General features: G+C 42.2%; 1 long non-coding RNA gene across 1 annotated transcript; it reads right to left on the bottom strand.

Annotated features, from left to right (window-relative positions):
- Window positions 1–466: 466 nt before the first annotated feature.
- On the bottom strand, window positions 467–12,402 carry LOC142140268 (uncharacterized). Its single transcript, XR_012688364.1, has 3 exons — window positions 12,343–12,402; window positions 1,283–1,370; window positions 467–840 (listed from the first exon to the last, which is right to left on the bottom strand). It is a non-coding gene; the product is annotated as an uncharacterized LOC142140268 (long non-coding RNA).
- Window positions 12,403–18,682: the final 6,280 nt, after the last annotated feature.

Genomic DNA, 18,682 nt, shown 5'->3' with positions numbered 1-18,682 from the left:
TACATTTATAACATTATTCTAGTTAATACAATTTATTGCTAACTACATTGCATTACTGCTATCTACTGCTCTAGAATGGTTGTTAATATCTTATTATGCCTTGCTAATTCTGTTGAACTATACCTTTGTATCTGTTGCTGTCTGTTATTGTAGTCTGTTGCTACTATTGCTACAATAGCTATCTGCATCTTGAATAATACTATATCTAACTATAATCTAACCTACATTTTACATAAAAAGGGAAATATATATGTATATATATATATATATATATATATATATATATATATATATATATATATATACACACATATATATTTATATATATATACATTTATATTCGGGTCATTTTATATTCGGTTCATTTTATCAATTACCAATAAAACATTGTCGAAGATATTTAATTGCAAAATATAGCAGGATTTACAGCAAGCCAGTATTATGCATAAAAGTTATTACAATAAAGCAGGAAAGTATAAAAACACTGAATACATTACATTTTCTCTAATCTACCTATTTCACCTTTTCCTGTCTCCTTCCACCCTTTGTGCATCTAGAGGCACACTTTGTACACTTTGCTCAGGAGACAAAAAGGCAGATACCACATGCAATTTAGAAAACTTGAATCACATTTCCACAACAAAACTCCTGCTTAAGATCAACAGTTTCTATAAACATAAAAACAAAATCTTTAGGTACCTTTGTGACTATGTCAGTGAAGTGTGTACCCCTAATTCTGTACATTGTCAAAAATGTCATAGCCCCGTGGGTGAGACAATACCTCCAGTATTGGACCTTTGTCTGGCATGGCTGTGATCCATCCCCTTGCAACCTCATGTCCTGTTAATGAGAAATGAATGAACAAGTCTTTAGTTTCAAACACTGATGATATAAACAAATTAGCATACAGCAAAACTATTTTTCATACTGCACCCCTTATGTGGATGAAAAAAATTTGAAAACAGTCATGCCAGACTTGTGTCTTAAAATATTGAGGTTGCCTATAACCCTTTGGGACAGTGTCTACGTATTTTGTAGCTCTTTATAAGAAAAGAATGACATACTGACAGTTAGAAAAGTAAAGAATGGGAATTAGGACAGGAAAGAATAATAATAATGAAATGACTTGCAGAGAAGGAGAAAAGGAGATTTACATCAAGATGACAGCTGGATTGGGCACTACGGGAAATTGGCTCTCACCTATTCCAATAATCCCCTTGACTCTTAACTGATCTATGACCCTTACCAAATTCTTATTAAACTTAATAGGAAGTTACATTACCCATCCAATCCAGTGTCGTCCATCAGCTCGTAAGGAACCCGGTATCTCCGATCACAAAATACCTATACACCTTGCAATGGACTTGTGACTATAATAGAGAAGTGCAAAATTAACACTTTGTGACGCATACTCTATATCTCCCATGTGTGTCTTCCTGGAATACATAAAACAACATTAGATTCAGAGTATATACACACTTCATTTTAAATAATAAATCTCAACCAAATAAGTTATCATGGGCCACCACAGTTAGAAGAGAGAGTGTTTTACTGACCCATTGTTAATTTTGTAATTCTCTTGCAATTCCTATTATTACTAAATATATCTCTGGCTGCTCTTGTCTACAAAAGAGAAAACTAAAAGTTACTATCAGAAACAAACAAAACATTTTTGTTTCTTTACTTTCAATCCTTATCATCAACCCACAACAGAAACACATAACAACAAAACACACAAAAAAAAACAAAAAGGTCAGACTGCCTTCATTCCTTATGACAACGGTTTCTTATGCAGAAAAAGTACTTAGCAACTGTTATCTACAGTCTTTTTTTATTGTTCTAAGGCTATATAGCCTCATTGCAGTCAGGGTCAATTAATGAAGAACATTTGTCTTAACGCAATGGATATCTCTCACCTACTAAATAGCACATATATGTGAAACCTTATTTTTCCTTCTTAGATTTCTGAATCTAAGCCATGACAGGGACACAACAAATTTCTTTTATACACTTCTTTTCCCCTTGTTGCACTTTTATGAATGAAATTGAAACAAAGGTTTCTTCAGACTGTTTGAAAAACTGGTCTCACAAGATTCACTTACTGCCTTTTTCCTTTGATTCAATCACACCATACACAAACACAAAAGAAAATATACATTTAAGGTGCTTCATTTTAAACCTGAACAATTACACACTTAATACAGATTATCAGTTACATTTGCTATTTTTACAAGTGTTTTTTTTTTATTTTTTATTTCATTCGTTTTATACTTTCCTGCTTGCGCTCGCTTCATTTTGCTTTGTTACTTTTCTCTATGAAGACTATACTGCTACATGCTCCCTTACAGTTGGCACAGTTTTAAACAGTCAGATTAATTTTCAGTTTTCACAAATATTTTTATCACTAACCTTACTCAGTACCTCTTGATAATTATTATCAACCATTATGGGAAAGGGTTTCACACATTCATCGGTCATCTTGACCCACTGATCACAGTATACCATTGTATACTTACCTTTACCCTATGCCATTGCATACATAACTTTACTGTATACTAACTTTACTATATACTTTACTGTATACTTTACTGTATGCCATTGTATACTTACCTCACAATCTCTACTCACAAACACAGAACCTATTGGGCCTACTTTGACCTGTACGTCGGTCATATCGACCATCTCACACATTTGTTTAGCACCCATATGGAAACGGAATTTTCCAATGCTTCGCAGTGCAAGACTCCTGTGCAGTGGCGGATCCAGGGGGGGGGCGATCGGGGCGATCGCCCCCCCCTAGCAGGGGCTTGCTGCTGGTGGCTGCACACTATGTGCAGATCCGTTCAGCAGAGAGAGTTAGGGAGAGAGTCCTGCCCAACTGCTCTGATTGACACAATCAGAGCAGCCGGGCAGGACTCTCCCTAACTCTCTCTGCTGAACGGATCTGCACATAGTGTGCAGCTGTCAGCAGCCTTAGGTGTCAAAAAGGGGCGGGGCTAAATCGCCCCCCCCCCTAAATCGCCCCCGGTACAATTAACTTCTGGATCCGCCCCTGCTCCTGTGTGAGACTTGTGATGGCTGTGGCCAAATTCCGTAAGCTGTGTCCACTCACTTCTCAACTAGGTACAACTTATCAATTCATGCGATGATAAGCGTACACATCGAGGACCCATAACACAGAAACTGGGAGATTAGAAATATCAACCTTGCAATATCCTGCCTTTTCAGCACACCTATTTGAATACTTTAGAACTGGGAGAACTGAATACTAATGAATACTCAGCCTTTCCAGCGAATTTCCTGCAACTGCTCACAATCACTTGTAATGTATGTAACATGTGTGGTCCGACCGCACAGTGTACAGATACTAAGCTATCTGTATACCACGCGATTACAATTGCAATTGGTTACGAAATTACCATGCTTTAGTAAACACAGTATACCTCTTTGTATACCCTTCCTCGGTTCTCTTTTATACCCTGTTTCGTCAAACAGCAACCGGCATCAACTTTATCTTTACAATCACACAATTCACATACACCTTTGTTTTCTGCGTAGAAAAATACTTCTTAGAGGTTTTAACAATTAATTTCACTATAAAATACAACAGGGCTATCTATCAATACAACTTGTCACTCACCAGACTGTGAGTGCTTCTTCCCGTGTCACTTTACATATTGAGCTTGCCAATGATTGGAATAGAAGCCTCTCTCCAGACTGTTTGAAAACTGGTTTCACTAGATTCAAATACTGCCTTTTATCTTGCCTATGTGGTACTTACTGTACTTCTATTGCAGGGCTTTTTCTTGATTCAGTCACTGCCACTTCTATTGCAGGGCTTTGACACAAACACATAAACAGAAACAAAAACAAAAGCAAAATACATATAAATGACTAATTTTCCTCTGAAAAGTTACACACTTAATAAAGAATATCAGTTATATTTTGTCACTCACCGGACTGTGAGTGCTACTTCTCGTGTGTTTAGGAACCGTGGCCGTCCACCATCCTGAGGGACTGCGCATGTGCAGCCCTTTCAAAACCTTCAGTACCTATTCCTTTAACTTAATTGGCTGATCAGGCAACACTCCCTATTTAAAGCACCTGCTGTCCACTCCTCGTTGCCTGATCTTGGAGTCTCATTCCCCATGAGCCTCTGAAGGTGTTCCTGTGTTTCCTCGTGTATTCAGCGCTGCTGATTCCTGTGGTTTCCAGACCACTTCTACTCCTGTGGTTTCCAGACCACTTCAACACTCCTGTGGTTTCCAGACCACTTCAACTCTGCTGTGTTTCATCGTGACTGTTAGCTGATTCCTATCCGCTGCCTCCGTGCACTACAGTCTTCAGACCACTTCAACTCTGCTGTGTTTCATCGTGACTGTTAGCTGATTCCTATCCGCTGCCTCCGTGCACTACAGTCCTCAGACCACTTCAACTCTCCCGTGTTTCATCGTGACTGTTTGGCTGATTCCTATCTGCTGCCTCCGTGCGCTACAGTCTTCAGCTCACCTCAACTCTCCCGTGTTTCCTCGAGACTGCTACAACTGATTCCTATCCGCTGCTCTCCGTGCTCAACAGTTCCAGCTCAGCTCTACTCTCCCGTGTTTCATCGTGGCTGCACCTGCTGGTTGCTATCCGCTACCTCCGTGTACCTGCAGAGTCCTGCTGACTGCTACTCCTCAGTTCTACTTGTGTCTGCAGCAGCTGATCCGCTCTCCGTGCTTCTCAGTGTTCCTGCTGGTCTCTACTCGCCAGTCTGCATCGGATCTGCGCCTCACTGCTTTCATCTCGTCTAGACCATCGCTACTCTTCAGGGTCCTCCAGGAGTCCAGTTCTACATACTACTGCTTCCTGAGTATTTGTTCCCCTGCTGGTCTACCTACCTGTGCGCTGCACCTACTTGATTACCGCTTCACCCTCTAGGGACTTCGTATCCTGCCGGCCTCCAGCCGTTCAGGTATCTCTGCACTCCTGTCTGACAGCCTGCTCCTGAACCACGGTATGCATACTTCTCATTGACTGTGCTGGTGTATTGCATATCTTGCTGGACTGAGTTGTTCTCCTCTGGAGCTTATTATCCGCTGAGACTTTTGCCATCATTGACTGTGTTATCTTTTGCCCGGATAGTTTCTATGACTTTGTATTATTGCAGTGCTGTTCAGTCATTACTATATTGTGCATGTCATTGTGGATCAAGTTCAAGGTGCCCGTGTATCCTCTGTATTGCAGTCTCTCCCCGTGCTCCTCCTCACATATATATTCAGTGGTACAACTTGCTAGAGGCAGACCACTGATTCCTGTTTCCAGTGTCACCTGTTCCAGTGTCCTCTCACATAGCAGTGGTACAACTTGCTATCGCAGACCACTGACTTCCCGGATACCTTCACCTGGATCCCATTCCTTCACCCAGACAGCGGTACAACTTGCTAAACGCAGACCGCTGACTCTCATCACCTCCTCGTTTCTGTTGGACATTCCTCCTCACTATAGCAGTGGTACAACTTGCTACCGCAGACCACTGACTACCCTCACGTGTCCTTTGTCCATTCAGTTCCTCGTGTATTACTACATATATATTACCAGTGCTGCTAGTCATAGACTTTCCCGAGCATCTCTATCATCTGCTGTTTCCTGTTCCGTGATCACCCAGCTACCAGAGTACCATATTACCACCTATACTGCTCTGGTAAGCTTATCACCTGGTGATCCCTGGGTAAAGACTCCTAGTGCCCGTGACAGTAAGATCAGGCCATGACAGACCCAGATACGGAACCTACAGCCAAAGAGATGCTGCAGCATCTGGTCACCCGTGTGGAGCAACAGGATGCTCGCCAACAGCTGTTACTTCAATGCTACCAGTCGTTAGCCTCCCAAGGAACATCTGGACAGACCGTTACAGCTAATGTTGAAGCTCCTGTGCTTTCCTCCGTTTCCCCAGTGCCATCCCAGGTGTCTACGCCTTCCACGCTTCACCTGCCTACTCCGTCAAAGTACGATGGAGACCCCAAAACTTGTAAGGGTTTTCTCAACCAATGCTCAGTTCATTTTGAGCTCCAACCTCAAAATTTTTCTACCCATCGTTCCAGAGTGGCCTATCTTATCTCATTGTTTTCTGGACAAGCTCTGGCTTGGGCCTCCCCTCTGTGGGAGAGAAACGATCCTGTATTACAAGATAGTGCCAAATTCATTTCTATGTTCCGAAGTGTGTTCGATGAACCAGGTCGTGTGACCTCCGCTGCTTCCAGCATTCTTCGTTTACGTCAGGGTTCTCATACAGTAGGCCAGTACGTCATTCAATTTAGGATATTAGCCTCTGAACTTCAGTGGAACACTGAAGCATTAATTGCCGCCTTCTGGCAGGGGCTCTCCGATAAAATTAAAGATGCACTGACTACCCAAGAGCTTCCTACGTCATTAGAAGATTTGATCTCTCTTTGCCATCGTGTAGACATGAGGTTTCGTGAAAGAGAATCTGAGAAAACAACTTCAGTTAAAGCACCTCTTCGCTCAACCCCTCAATTTCGCCCAGCTTCACCTTCTGTGATTCCCATGGAGATAGGACGTTCCAAATTAACTTCAGAGGAAAGGAACCGAAGAGTAAAGAATAGACTTTGTATCTATTGTGCTGATTCCACACATATGCTCAGTTCTTGCCCTAAGAAATCGGGAAATGCCAGGCCCTAACTAGTTCTGGAGAGGTGAAGTTAGGGTCCCTGGAGTCCTCTCCATCTTCTACAAAATTAAAAGTCTGCGCTTTTGATGTTACGATTTCCTTTGCTACCAAATCCTTTGAGTCTCAAGCACTGATTGATTCTGGAGCAGCAGGAAATTTCATTTCTAAATCCCTAGTGAATCAATGGTCCCTACCAGTGATTACTTTGAAAACACCGATTACTGTGACTGCTATAGATGGATCACGTCTCATCAATGGTCTCATCACCCAGAGTACGTCTCCAGTAACGCTTTAGATTGGTGTGCTACACCATGAAGAGATTTCGTTTTTAATTCTTCCTGTTACGACAAGTCCGATTGTCTTAGGCCTTCCATGGCTTCAATGTCATTCTCCCCAGATTGACTGGCGCACTCCTCAAGTTACGTCTTGGGGAGCTGAATGTCATCATCGTTGTCTTTCTCAAGTCATTCCTCTTAAAATACAGCAATCTTCCATCTCATCTTCCTCACCGGGACTCCCTCCTCAGTATGCTTCATTTGCCGATGTTTTTGATAAAGCTCAGTCTGAACGTCTTCCTCCTCATCGTTCATGGGATTGTCCGATCGATCTTCTACCTGGCAAGACTCCTCCTTGGGTCGGGTCTATCCACTTTCGTTACCTGAAACTCAAGCTACATCTGATTACATCCAGGAGAATCTCCAGCGAGGGTTTATTCGACCTTCCACCTCTCCCGCTGGAGCCGGGTTCTTCTTCGTAAAAAAGAAGGATGGATCACTACGCCCCTGCATAGATTTTCGTGGACTCAATGCCATTACTATTAAAAATCGGTATCCCATTCCGTTGATCACTGAGTTATTTGATCGCATCAAGGGAGCTCGGATCTTTACCAAGTTGGATCTTCGTGGTGCCTATAATTTAATTAGAATCCGGCCCGGTGACGAATGGAAGACAGCGTTCAACACCAGAGATGGGCATTATGAATATCTAGTAATGCCTTTCGAGTTGTGTAATGCCCCCGCTGTTTTCCAGAGCTTCGTTAATGAGATCTTTCGGGACTTGTTATATGTATGTGTCGTTGTCTACCTGGACGACATATTGATCTTTTCACAGGACCTGCCTTCTCATCACCAACATGTGGCAGAGGTCCTTTCCAGACTCCGGAAAAATTCATTATTCTGCAAACTAGAAAAATGTTCATTCGAGTTGCCCCAGATTCCATTTTTGGGGTATATTGTTTCCGGAGTTGGCCTGAAAATGGATCCAGAAAAGGTGAATGCTGTATTACATTGGCCCCAGCCAACTACTCTTCGTGCTATCCAGCGTTTTTTAGGTTTTGCCAATTACTATAGACGCTTCATTCAAGACTTCTCGTCCATTGCATCTCCTATTGTGGCCCTGACTCGTAAAGGGGCCAATACTAAGCAATGGTCATCCGAGGCCTTCCAAGCCTTTCAAATTCTTAAAGAGTCCTTCTCCTCTGCTCCCATTCTTCGACAGCCTGATGTGACACTTCCCTTCTTCCTAGAAGTAGATGCCTCTAATGTGGGCTTAGGAGCCATTCTCTCCCAACGCTCGGAGCAACAAAAATTCCATCCTTGTGCCTTTTACTCTCGGGGTCTCCTGCCTGCGGAGAAAAATTACACTATCGGGGACAAGGGGTTGCTGGCTAGCAAAGTTGCATTAGAGGAGTGGAGATACTTATTGGAAGGAGCTCGTCACCCTGTGACGATTTTCACGGATCATAAGAACTTGTCATACCTACAGTCTGCCCAATGCTTGAATCCTCGTCAAGCAAGATGGTCTCTTTTCTTTTCCCGTTTCGAATTAATCATAACCTTCAAACCAGCTGCCAAGAACAAGAAAGCTGACGCTCTATCTCGAGCTTTTGTGACGTCCTCTGACGTTGAAGAGGTTTCCAACCATTCTATACTAGACCCCAAATGTATCTCGCTGGCTGCTTCTTCCACTAAAGTGCTACCATTTGGGAAGACCCTCGTGCCTCCTACTCTTAGGAGGAAAATCCTTTCGTGGTTCCATTCTTCTCGTTTTTCTGGACATGCTGGTGAACGCAAGACCTTTGAGATTCTCTTTCGAAGTTACTGGTGGCCCTCGATGAGGAGAGACGTCAAAGAGTTTGTTGCTTCTTGTGAATTGTGTTCTCAGTTTAAATCCTCCCGCAGAACTCCAGCAGGGTTGCTGCAACCACTACCTATTCCGTCCAAGCCCTGGACCCATATTAGTATGGACTTTGTTACTGATCTGCCATCTAGTAAAAATTGTAATACTATTTGGGTAGTGGTAGACAGATTTTCGAAGATGGCTCATTTTGTCCCTTTGTCTGGTTTGCCTTCCTCGTCTACTCTGGCTGAACATTTCGTTAAGGAAATCTTTCGTATTCATGGATGTCCGTCTGAGATTGTGTCAGATAGAGGAGTACAATTAGTTTCCAGATTCTGGCGGGCCCTTTGTAAAACCTTGGGCATACGATTAGCACTCTCATCTTCTTACCATCCGCAATCAAACGGACAAACGGAACGGGTCAATCAAGATCTCGAGACCTTTATAAGGATGTTCTCATCAGCCAATCAAGACAACTGGGTAGAATTGCTTCCTTGGGCTGAATTCGCTCATAACAACATGTACCATGAGTCATCGTCCAAAACTCCATTCTTTGTGGTTTACGGTCACCATCCGTCTTTTCCGGAATTTCCTGCCCTCCCTCCCACCCAAGTTCCTGCTGTAGAGACTGTTTGTCAGACCTTCAAAAATATTTGGTCTCAGGTCAAAACCTGTTTAAAGAAGACATCTGCCAAATATAAGTCTTTCGCAGATAAGAAGAGGCGGGCTATTCCACCACTGAAAATTGGAGATCGGGTCTGGTTATCTACCAAAAATATTCGTTTGAAGGTCCCATCTATGAAATTCGCTCCTCGTTTTATTGGTCCATATAGGATCATTGAAGTGATAAATCCAGTTTGTTTCAAACTTCTACTTCCTAAGAACCTTCGTATTTCCAATGCCTTCCATGTGTCCTTGCTCAAACCTCTCATCATCAACCGTTTCTCGGCTCCTCCTTCAGCACCTCTGCCAGTTTAAGTTCATCAGGAGGAAGATTTCGAGATTACTCATGTATTGGACGCAAAAATTTCGCGAGGAGTTCTCTGTTTCCTCGTTCATTGGAAGGGTTTTGGTCCTGAGGAGCGTTCATGGATCAAAGCTGAAGATCTCAACGCCCCAGCTCTTCTTAAGAAGTTTTATTCCAAAAATCCGGACAAGCCCGGTTCCAGGCGTTCTGTGCCCACCTTTAAAAGGGGGGTACTGTCACTCACCAGACTGTGAGTGCTTCTTCCCGTGTGTTTAGGAACCGTGGCCGTCCACCATCCTGAGGGTCTGCGCATGCGCAGCCCTTTCAAAACCTTCAGTACCTGTTCCTTTAACTTAATTGGCTGATCAGGCAACACTCCCTATTTAAAGCACCTGCTGTCCACTCCTCGTTGCCTGATCTTGGAGTCTCATTCCCCATGAGCCTCTGAAGGTGTTCCTGTGTTTCCTCGTGTATTCAGCACTGCTGATTCCTGTGGTTTCCAGACCACTTCTACTCCTGTGGTTTCCAGACCACTTCAACACTCCTGTGGTTTCCAGACCACTTCAACTCTCCTGTGTTTCATCGTGACTGTTAGCTGATTCCTATCCGCTGCCTCCGTGCACTACAGTCTTCAGACCACTTCAACTCTGCTGTGTTTCATCGTGACTGTTAGCTGATTCCTATCCGCTGCCTCCGTGCACTACAGTCTTCAGACCACTTCAACTCTGCTGTGTTTCATCGTGACTGTTAGCTGATTCCTATCCGCTGCCTCCGTGCACTACAGTCCTCAGACCACTTCAACTCTCCCGTGTTTCATCGTGACTGTTTGGCTGATTCCTATCTGCTGCCTCCGTGCGCTACAGTCTTCAGCTCACCTCAACTCTCCCGTGTTTCCTCGAGACTGCTACAACTGATTCCTATCCGCTGCTCTCCGTGCTCAACAGTTCCAGCTCAGCTCTACTCTCCCGTGTTTCATCGTGGCTGCACCTGCTGGTTGCTATCCGCTACCTCCGTGTACCTGCAGAGTCCTGCTGACTGCTACTCCTCAGTTCTACTTGTGTCTGCAGCAGCTGATCCGCTCTCCGTGCTTCTCAGTGTTCCTGCTGGTCTCTACTCGCCAGTCTGCATCGGATCTGCGCCTCACTGCTTTCATCTCGTCTAGACCATCGCTACTCTTCAGGGTCCTCCAGGAGTCCAGTTCTACATACTACTGCTTCCTGAGTATTTGTTCCCCTGCTGGTCTACCTACCTGTGCGCTGCACCTACTTGATTACCGCTTCACCCTCTAGGGACTTCGTATCCTGCCGGCCTCCAGCCGTTCAGGTATCTCTGCACTCCTGTCTGACAGCCTGCTCCTGAACCACGGTATGCATACTTCTCATTGACTGTGCTGGTGTATTGCATATCTTGCTGGACTGAGTTGTTCTCCTCTGGAGCTTATTATCCGCTGAGACTTTTGCCATCATTGACTGTGTTATCTTTTGCCCGGATAGTTTCTATGACTTTGTATTATTGCAGTGCTGTTCAGTCATTACTATATTTTGCATGTCATTGTGGATCAAGTTCAAGGTGCCCGTGTATCCTCTGTATTGCAGTCTCTCCCCGTGCTCCTCCTCACATATATATTCAGTGGTACAACTTGCTAGAGGCAGACCACTGATTCCTGTTTCCAGTGTCACCTGTTCCAGTGTCCTCTCACATAGCAGTGGTACAACTTGCTATCGCAGACCACTGACTTCCCGGATACCTTCACCTGGATCCCATTCCTTCACCCAGACAGCGGTACAACTTGCTAAACGCAGACCGCTGACTCTCATCACCTCCTCGTTTCTGTTGGACATTCCTCCTCACTATAGCAGTGGTACAACTTGCTACCGCAGACCACTGACTACCCTCACATGTCCTTTGTCCATTCAGTTCCTCGTGTATTACTACATATATATTACCAGTGCTGCTAGTCATAGACTTTCCCGAGCATCTCTATCATCTGCTGTCTCCTGTTCCGTGATCAGCCCGCTACCAGAGTACCATATTACCACCTATACTGCTCTGGTAAGCTTATCACCTGGTGATCCCTGGGTAAAGACTCCTAGTGCCCGTGACACAACTGTTTAAACATGCGGCAATACAGGGAAGCATATGCGTATGCTAAACAAACAAACCACTTTTAAATTGTAAAATGACATGAAAAAGAAACAGGTTTTTTTTTGTTTCTTGTCCCCAAGTCCTCACTAGCACCTCATAGATTACACAAAGTGGATATTCAGTTTGGCAACACTGGTTGATATAAAGGCATAAAACCATTTGTGTTCTTTCCAGTATATGACGCGTCTCCACCCTTTGTTGGTAAACCAAAATCCATAGGTTTTGCGAATCCTTGAGCAGTGTAGTGCCTTTTCGAGCCCCCCAAACTATTAAGCTCATTTTATCGCTTACCAGTAAAACATTGTCCAATGCGATTATTTCGGTTCCAAAGCACAAAGATATTTAACTGAAAAATATAGCAGGATTTACAGCAAGCCATCATTATGCATAAAATATATTACAATAAAGCAGGAAAGTATAAAAACACTGAATACATTACATTTTCTCTAACGCTTCACCCGGGCCCAAGAAAAGTTAGAGTCATGCTGTCTGTAGTCAGGACCAGAGAGCGAGCTGGGGGAGCAGATTGATTATATCCTGTTTCAGTATAGAAAAAAACTACTGATGATGTTACTATGTACACCAGCATTACGTCTAGGGGTCTTCATTGGCTCACGGTTAATGATGTTCCAGTTGCCTGCTGGTCATAGGTTAATTCAAAGGATTCCTCTGGTAAGGTGTGACCACCTTACCTCCAACTGCTGAAACCATGTGATGCTTAAGTAAACTGACCCAAACCAGTTTCCAAACAATGTAATTTGATAATTAATCTTTTATCTTCCATAACTATTGATCGCAGAAAGCTATCACAAAGCCGAAAGTAACGGATTCGAGATTATGTGCAGATCAAAATTACTTTAAACATTTCATATATCCTGAGCTTTAGATCCTTTTAATATATTACCATTTATGTATAAACAATCTCTAACACATTTTACTAATAAATAAATGTAGATTGGAACCTAAATAAATGTGTATTATTTACAAGTGTAAGTGCGAATGTAAATGTGCGTTATTAACCTATGCAATTGTGTGTGTGTGGGTGTATATATATATATATATATATATATATATATATATATATATACACAGCTGTTTATTTTCTTTGTGTATGTTTAGTATAGATAGATTAGTTTGTTAGTATGAACATAAGTTGGTATTGTAATAGCGTTGGTCAAGTTAGTTAGTAGTTAGCATAGGACATTAGTGTTTAATTAGGTCAGGTATAGTTTTTATAAGGTGTGAAGATACCGGGTTTTAGGGCCCAATGTTATCGACTTCACTCTGGCTGGCCACTGATGCCTTCCTAGGCCAGGGAAGCCTACCCAGTACCTTTTAAGATTTTTCTTAGTCACCTGGATATCCAGACTTCACGACCCATGGATCTGCTAATGTATTTCACTAGCACTAGAATAGCCACCAGCCAGCTTGCAGCTTCCAGTCATCAATTCCCAGAATGAACAACATCTCTGCCCCTGGAGTGGCTCCTTATATCTAGAGTCAAATTTCCACAGTGCTTTCCCCTCCCTGGACAAACTTCTGGGCCTCTCCTTGTTAAACATTGGTGAGTCCTGGACTAGGGGGTTGAAGAGGGGAGTGGAGATGAGCTGTACTTTCACAGAAACTCCCTGCCAGATTGTAGACCAAACGTCTGGAGCAGTCTTGTGAGAACAATGGATACTAATTAGCCTACACCCTCAACAGTGTCTTGCAACCCGATCCCTACCCATAACCCCCCTGACTTCTCTTTATGGACAATGAATAACAACCTCACTGCCACATCAACAATATACAATAAACAATATACATATTTACAATGAGCTTCAATGTCCCTTTATCCACATGTAATTATACATTGCAGTTGTACTCTGTTGAGCTGGGGAACAAAACGGGCACAAGCAAGACTGACAATCAGCTGGTCTGTTTGATCTTCCTAGAGGCCAGAGCTCCAAACTGTTGGGGAGTTATTGTTAAGTTGTGTTTGTCAGTTTTTTAGTCAGTTAAATTCTGAGGACTCATGCAGTTTTGGTACAGTAATTGCTGAGCAAAAAACCTCTGTGAGAGTTGAGTGTTATTTAAGTGGTTGAAAGGACTGGAGTAGGAATGGTTTATGAGCAAAATGTTAAAAAGGTGCAAGTACTTAACAATACTATTTAAGAACAGTGTATGGATATAGCAAATGCATAAGCTTATATATAAAAATCATTGGTCTGTTTGTCTGTCCAGTTATGCATTCGGACACCATTGCACCGATTGCAATGAAATCAATGCGAGGTGGTCCACTTGTAACCTGACTAGGTTTTAGGCAGGTTAGGGTCCCGAGCAGACCTCCTGTTGCTGTACCTTGGGCAGAACTTTTAATCGGGGAGCCTGTTCTGAGCTTTCCACTGGATGGATTTAAACGAAAACTTCAGAGTGGTAACATTTTTCTCCCTGGACTAAGGCCTGATTAGTGGTGAGCCGACAGGGTTTTGGGTGTTTCGCTTTCATTTCGGCTACTGGTCGTCCCCCCCTCAATTGTTTTTCTTCTTGTTTCCTTACTTTATTGTTTATTGTATAACCCATTACAGGTTTTGTGTACATTGGTGTCAAGGGTTGCCTTTGGCCAGCATGGACGCTATTTGACATTATTCTGTTTTACCCCCAGGTGCTCTGCCGAAGAAGATTCGGGTATGGCTTATTGGTCATTCATACGTGCACTGGGCGTCCAGGCACGGGGCTGCAAAAAATGTTGTTAATATTGACCAGAAGCTAGTATAGTATACGATGGATAGGTAGACAAGGTCTAAAATGGTCAGCCTTCATTCCCCTGCTGTACATGGAAATTGGAAAAGATAGTTTCCCAGACATATTAATGGTACACCTAGGAGGTAATGATTTGGGGTTAGGCAAGTCCCTCGATTTGATTATAGCTGTGAGGGAGAATTTGCGGGCGGTAAAAACCTGATGGCCATCGGTTTATCTTTGTGGGTCAGAAGTCATACCCAGACTGTCATGGATATGCCCTATTGCTGCCCCTATCATGAAGCGGGTCATCAGAAAACTGAATAAAAATATAGGTAGAGGTATCAGATCGTTAGGAGGGATTAGCATTAAGCACCCCCAAATTTCCGTCGATCAAGTTCACTTATATCATCCAGACGGGGTACACCTCACACATGAGGGTTTGGGTTATTTTATTAAGCAATTATTCAGAGGTTTAGAGGAGGCATGTAGGTCACTCGATGACAGGCTGCAGACCGTTAAAGGCCTCCAGCTTTGGCAGAAAGACAAATTTTGTGAGTCGGCAACCGGTCACATGGTGCTATCACTGATTGGCCAAAGGGCACTACCCTCTCCAAAGCATCTTGGCTCTTGGTCATTTAAACAGGACTCCTTGGCCTGCATTGTACGAACTGGGCATTGTGAGCACAGAGGGGGGCAGTCAAGCTGACACCAGATTTAGAACCGGCCATTCGTAAAGGATTTGTCCTGGGACCAGTGGTGCCGGATGGCCATACACTGTTTGTGAGCTTGACATAGGTTGGGCCTCCTCACTAATTTGCCTCCTCCACCACCAATTTAAATTCAGACTTAAATTCCAATTTAAATGTAATAAATTACGACTTAAATTTTAGCCAAATTTAACAGTTGTCTGGTTTCAAATATAGAACAAAAAAGAACTGCGCAGATGAGACCTGAATCATAATCAATACAATGTAACAAACCAATATAAATAAACACATAAACAATTCTTCAAACATAAAAATATCTAAAATTAATCAAATTGACGTGATAAAAACTAGACAGCATACAGAGTAATGTTAGCTAAATAGCACTATGTGTTCATCAATGGAGACTGTGATTCATAAGCAACCAACCAAAATAATTAAAATAATATTGGTAGCTTGTTCAAAAAACGGCCATGGGCACAAGGCATGCCCAGAGTGTTGCCAATATTTATATGGGGGCAATGGAAGATCGCCTCATATGGGGAGGCTCATTCGGGGTGAACCTGCTGCTCTATGACCAGTATATTGATGATCTTTTGATTATTTGGGATGGGGGCTCTGAATTGGCCTCTGATTTTGATACTTTTTTGAATGTTAACACTTATAATTTAACATTTACTCAACAATTTAGTTTTCCTTCTGTGAGTTTTCTGGATATCACCCTCTCGGTGGATGAGGTAAACAATAGAATTGTATCTACTATCTATAATAAACCTGTTGATTCTAATACATACTTACACTTTAAAAGTGGACACTTTAAGCCTTGGAGCCAAAATATCCCAAGACGTCAGATGTGTAGGATTAGACCAATTTTCTTGAGAGGGGTTATCCTCAACATTTGCTGGATGAAGCAAAGAGTTTTGCATATAAGCAAGAACTTTGTGATATGTTGGTCCCCAAAAAGAAAACTAAGGAGGATAGGAGCTCCAAAAATTCTTTATTTCGAAGTTCAATAATAAATCCGATGTGATCAAGAAAATTGTGACTAACAATTATAAGATTCTACATCAGGATATAATTTTGAGCAATACTCTAGAGAGAGAACCTAGAGTAGTATATAAGAAGAACAGCAATATAAAAAACCTGCGGGCTCCAAGCGTATTAAAAACACAGAAGAAACAAATTAAAGACCAATCTTGATTTCCTCTCAAGCCATTGGGATGTGTTGGATGCAATAAAAAAGTGTGTGACATGTGAATTTATTGCAAATGGAGTTTGTAAAATCAAATCTAGAGCTAATGGGGTGGAATATCCAATTTTACAGTTTATAAACTGTGAGATAACTAATTTGATCTACGTACTGGAGTGTCCGTGTGGACTCATTCACATAGGTAGAACTACTCGCTCCCTCAAGAGTTGTTTTCGGGAACACAGACTAAATATTATAAAGGGTGTACAGAGTCATAGTGCATCCAGACATTTCTCAGAGAGCCATAATTGCAATCCAAGGGGCCTAACAGTAATGGGGATAGAGAGGTTTGATCCAACCGTAAGAGGAGGAGATAGATAAAAAAAAGACTCTGTAGGGGAGAAGTATCCTGGATGTTCAAACTTCAAACCTTGTGTCCAGAGGGTCTCAATGAGACAATTGAATTTAATGGTTGGTACGTGTGAAGGATCTCTTTCTATATATATATATATATATATATATGTCTGGTGAGACATGAGCTCTTGGTCTAGTTCAGATATATTACATGGAATTATTGGGTCCTTACTTGTCCTATTTGAGGAAATTATACAAACAATAGACTTTTTGACATTATTCTACCTCGGTTAGGAGGTGTAGATATACATAAAATTTGTGCACACGCGCATGTGTTTATATACATTTATTTATGTATGTATGTGTGTGTGTGTGTGTTTGGATTTATGTAACATATGAGTTTTTCCTGTTTGAATGAGGATTGTAGCCTATAGAGATGTGGGTCTCTTAAAGAATATGGGTTTATGAACATTATTGTAAATCAATATATGAATTATTAGATCGTATTATAGTCCTACGATTGACTTAGATTATACGTTATGGAATATACAATAAGAGATATGTTTCATGAATAGGCTGCAACACTATGCTGGAAGCTCCCATTTGACAATACTTATCAGTTATTATCTACTTGTGCCTTTTGCCCAGAATATAGTACATGATTTTTAAATATTTTTGAACATTTTTGGTTATTGTAACAATTTTTTATAGTATAAACAATATTCATTATTAGTCATATGTTTTTTTATTAGGTTTTTTTTATATTGTGATATTTTTGTGTTTTATATGTATATATTTATATTTCTTTTTGGATTGTCTATATATGGAAGTTTAGTATGTGAATATACTTCTTGCAGTAATATCCCATATTGGAATAATTCTTTTATCAAACCAATTACGGAAAGAAAACATCAGGGTCTCACTGATTTATAACAGATTAATTTAATTTGCCTAATTTCCTCTATTTAAAGACAGTTACATGGAGATCAAGCTATGCTGCTTGAGAAAGTCTGTGGTTTTCAATCTTTATCTGTCACGGGCACTAGGAGTTCTGCCCAGGATTCACCAGTTGATAATGCTTACCAGAGGGGCAGGGTTTACACAGCGGTCCTCTGGCAGTAGGGTGAATAGTAGGAACGTATATAACAGCAGATGGAGAGAGAATGCCAATGGAATAGATGAGAGTCAGTGACTTGCAGCTATACTGGTAGGAGAGTCAGCGACTTGCAGCTGTACTGGTAGGAGAGATAGAGTGGACGTGAACAGGTGAAGAAAGGTAACGGGAGAGTCAGTGGTCTGCGGATAGCAAGTTGTACCACTGCTGTGATGAGAAGACTTGTCCAGGAGCAGGTAGGTAACGGGAGAGTCAGTGGTCTGCGTATAGCAAGTTGTACCACTGCTGTGAAGGGAAGACTTGTCCAGGTGCAGGTAGGTAGCGGGAGAGTCAGTGGTCTGCGTATAGCAAGTTGTACCACTGCTGTGATGAGAAGACTTGTCCAGGTGCAGGTAGGTAGCGGGAGAGTCAGTGGTCTGCGTATAGCAAGTTGTACCACTGCTGTGAAGGGAAGACTTGTCCAGGTGTAGGTAGGTAGCGGGAGAGTCAGTGGTCTGCTGTGATGAGGTGAGGACTTGTCCAGGTGCGGATAAGTGGAGGAGTGATAAGAGTCTATAACTGTATAAATACAATTGGAGAGCAGAGGAGCTAGTACCAAACAGATATGCAGCGTCACAGCTAATAGTCTATAGCGGGTATGTATACCGCTGCTGAGTAGAGAGGCTTGTCCAAAGCGGATATGCAGGATAAC

Source organism: Mixophyes fleayi, chromosome 2, assembly GCF_038048845.1.
Source record: "Mixophyes fleayi isolate aMixFle1 chromosome 2, aMixFle1.hap1, whole genome shotgun sequence".
In the NCBI taxonomy this organism is placed as follows: Eukaryota; Metazoa; Chordata; class Amphibia; order Anura; family Limnodynastidae; genus Mixophyes; species Mixophyes fleayi.
Note: the sequence above shows the minus strand (reverse complement) of the source record. Positions and strands in the feature narration are given on the sequence as shown.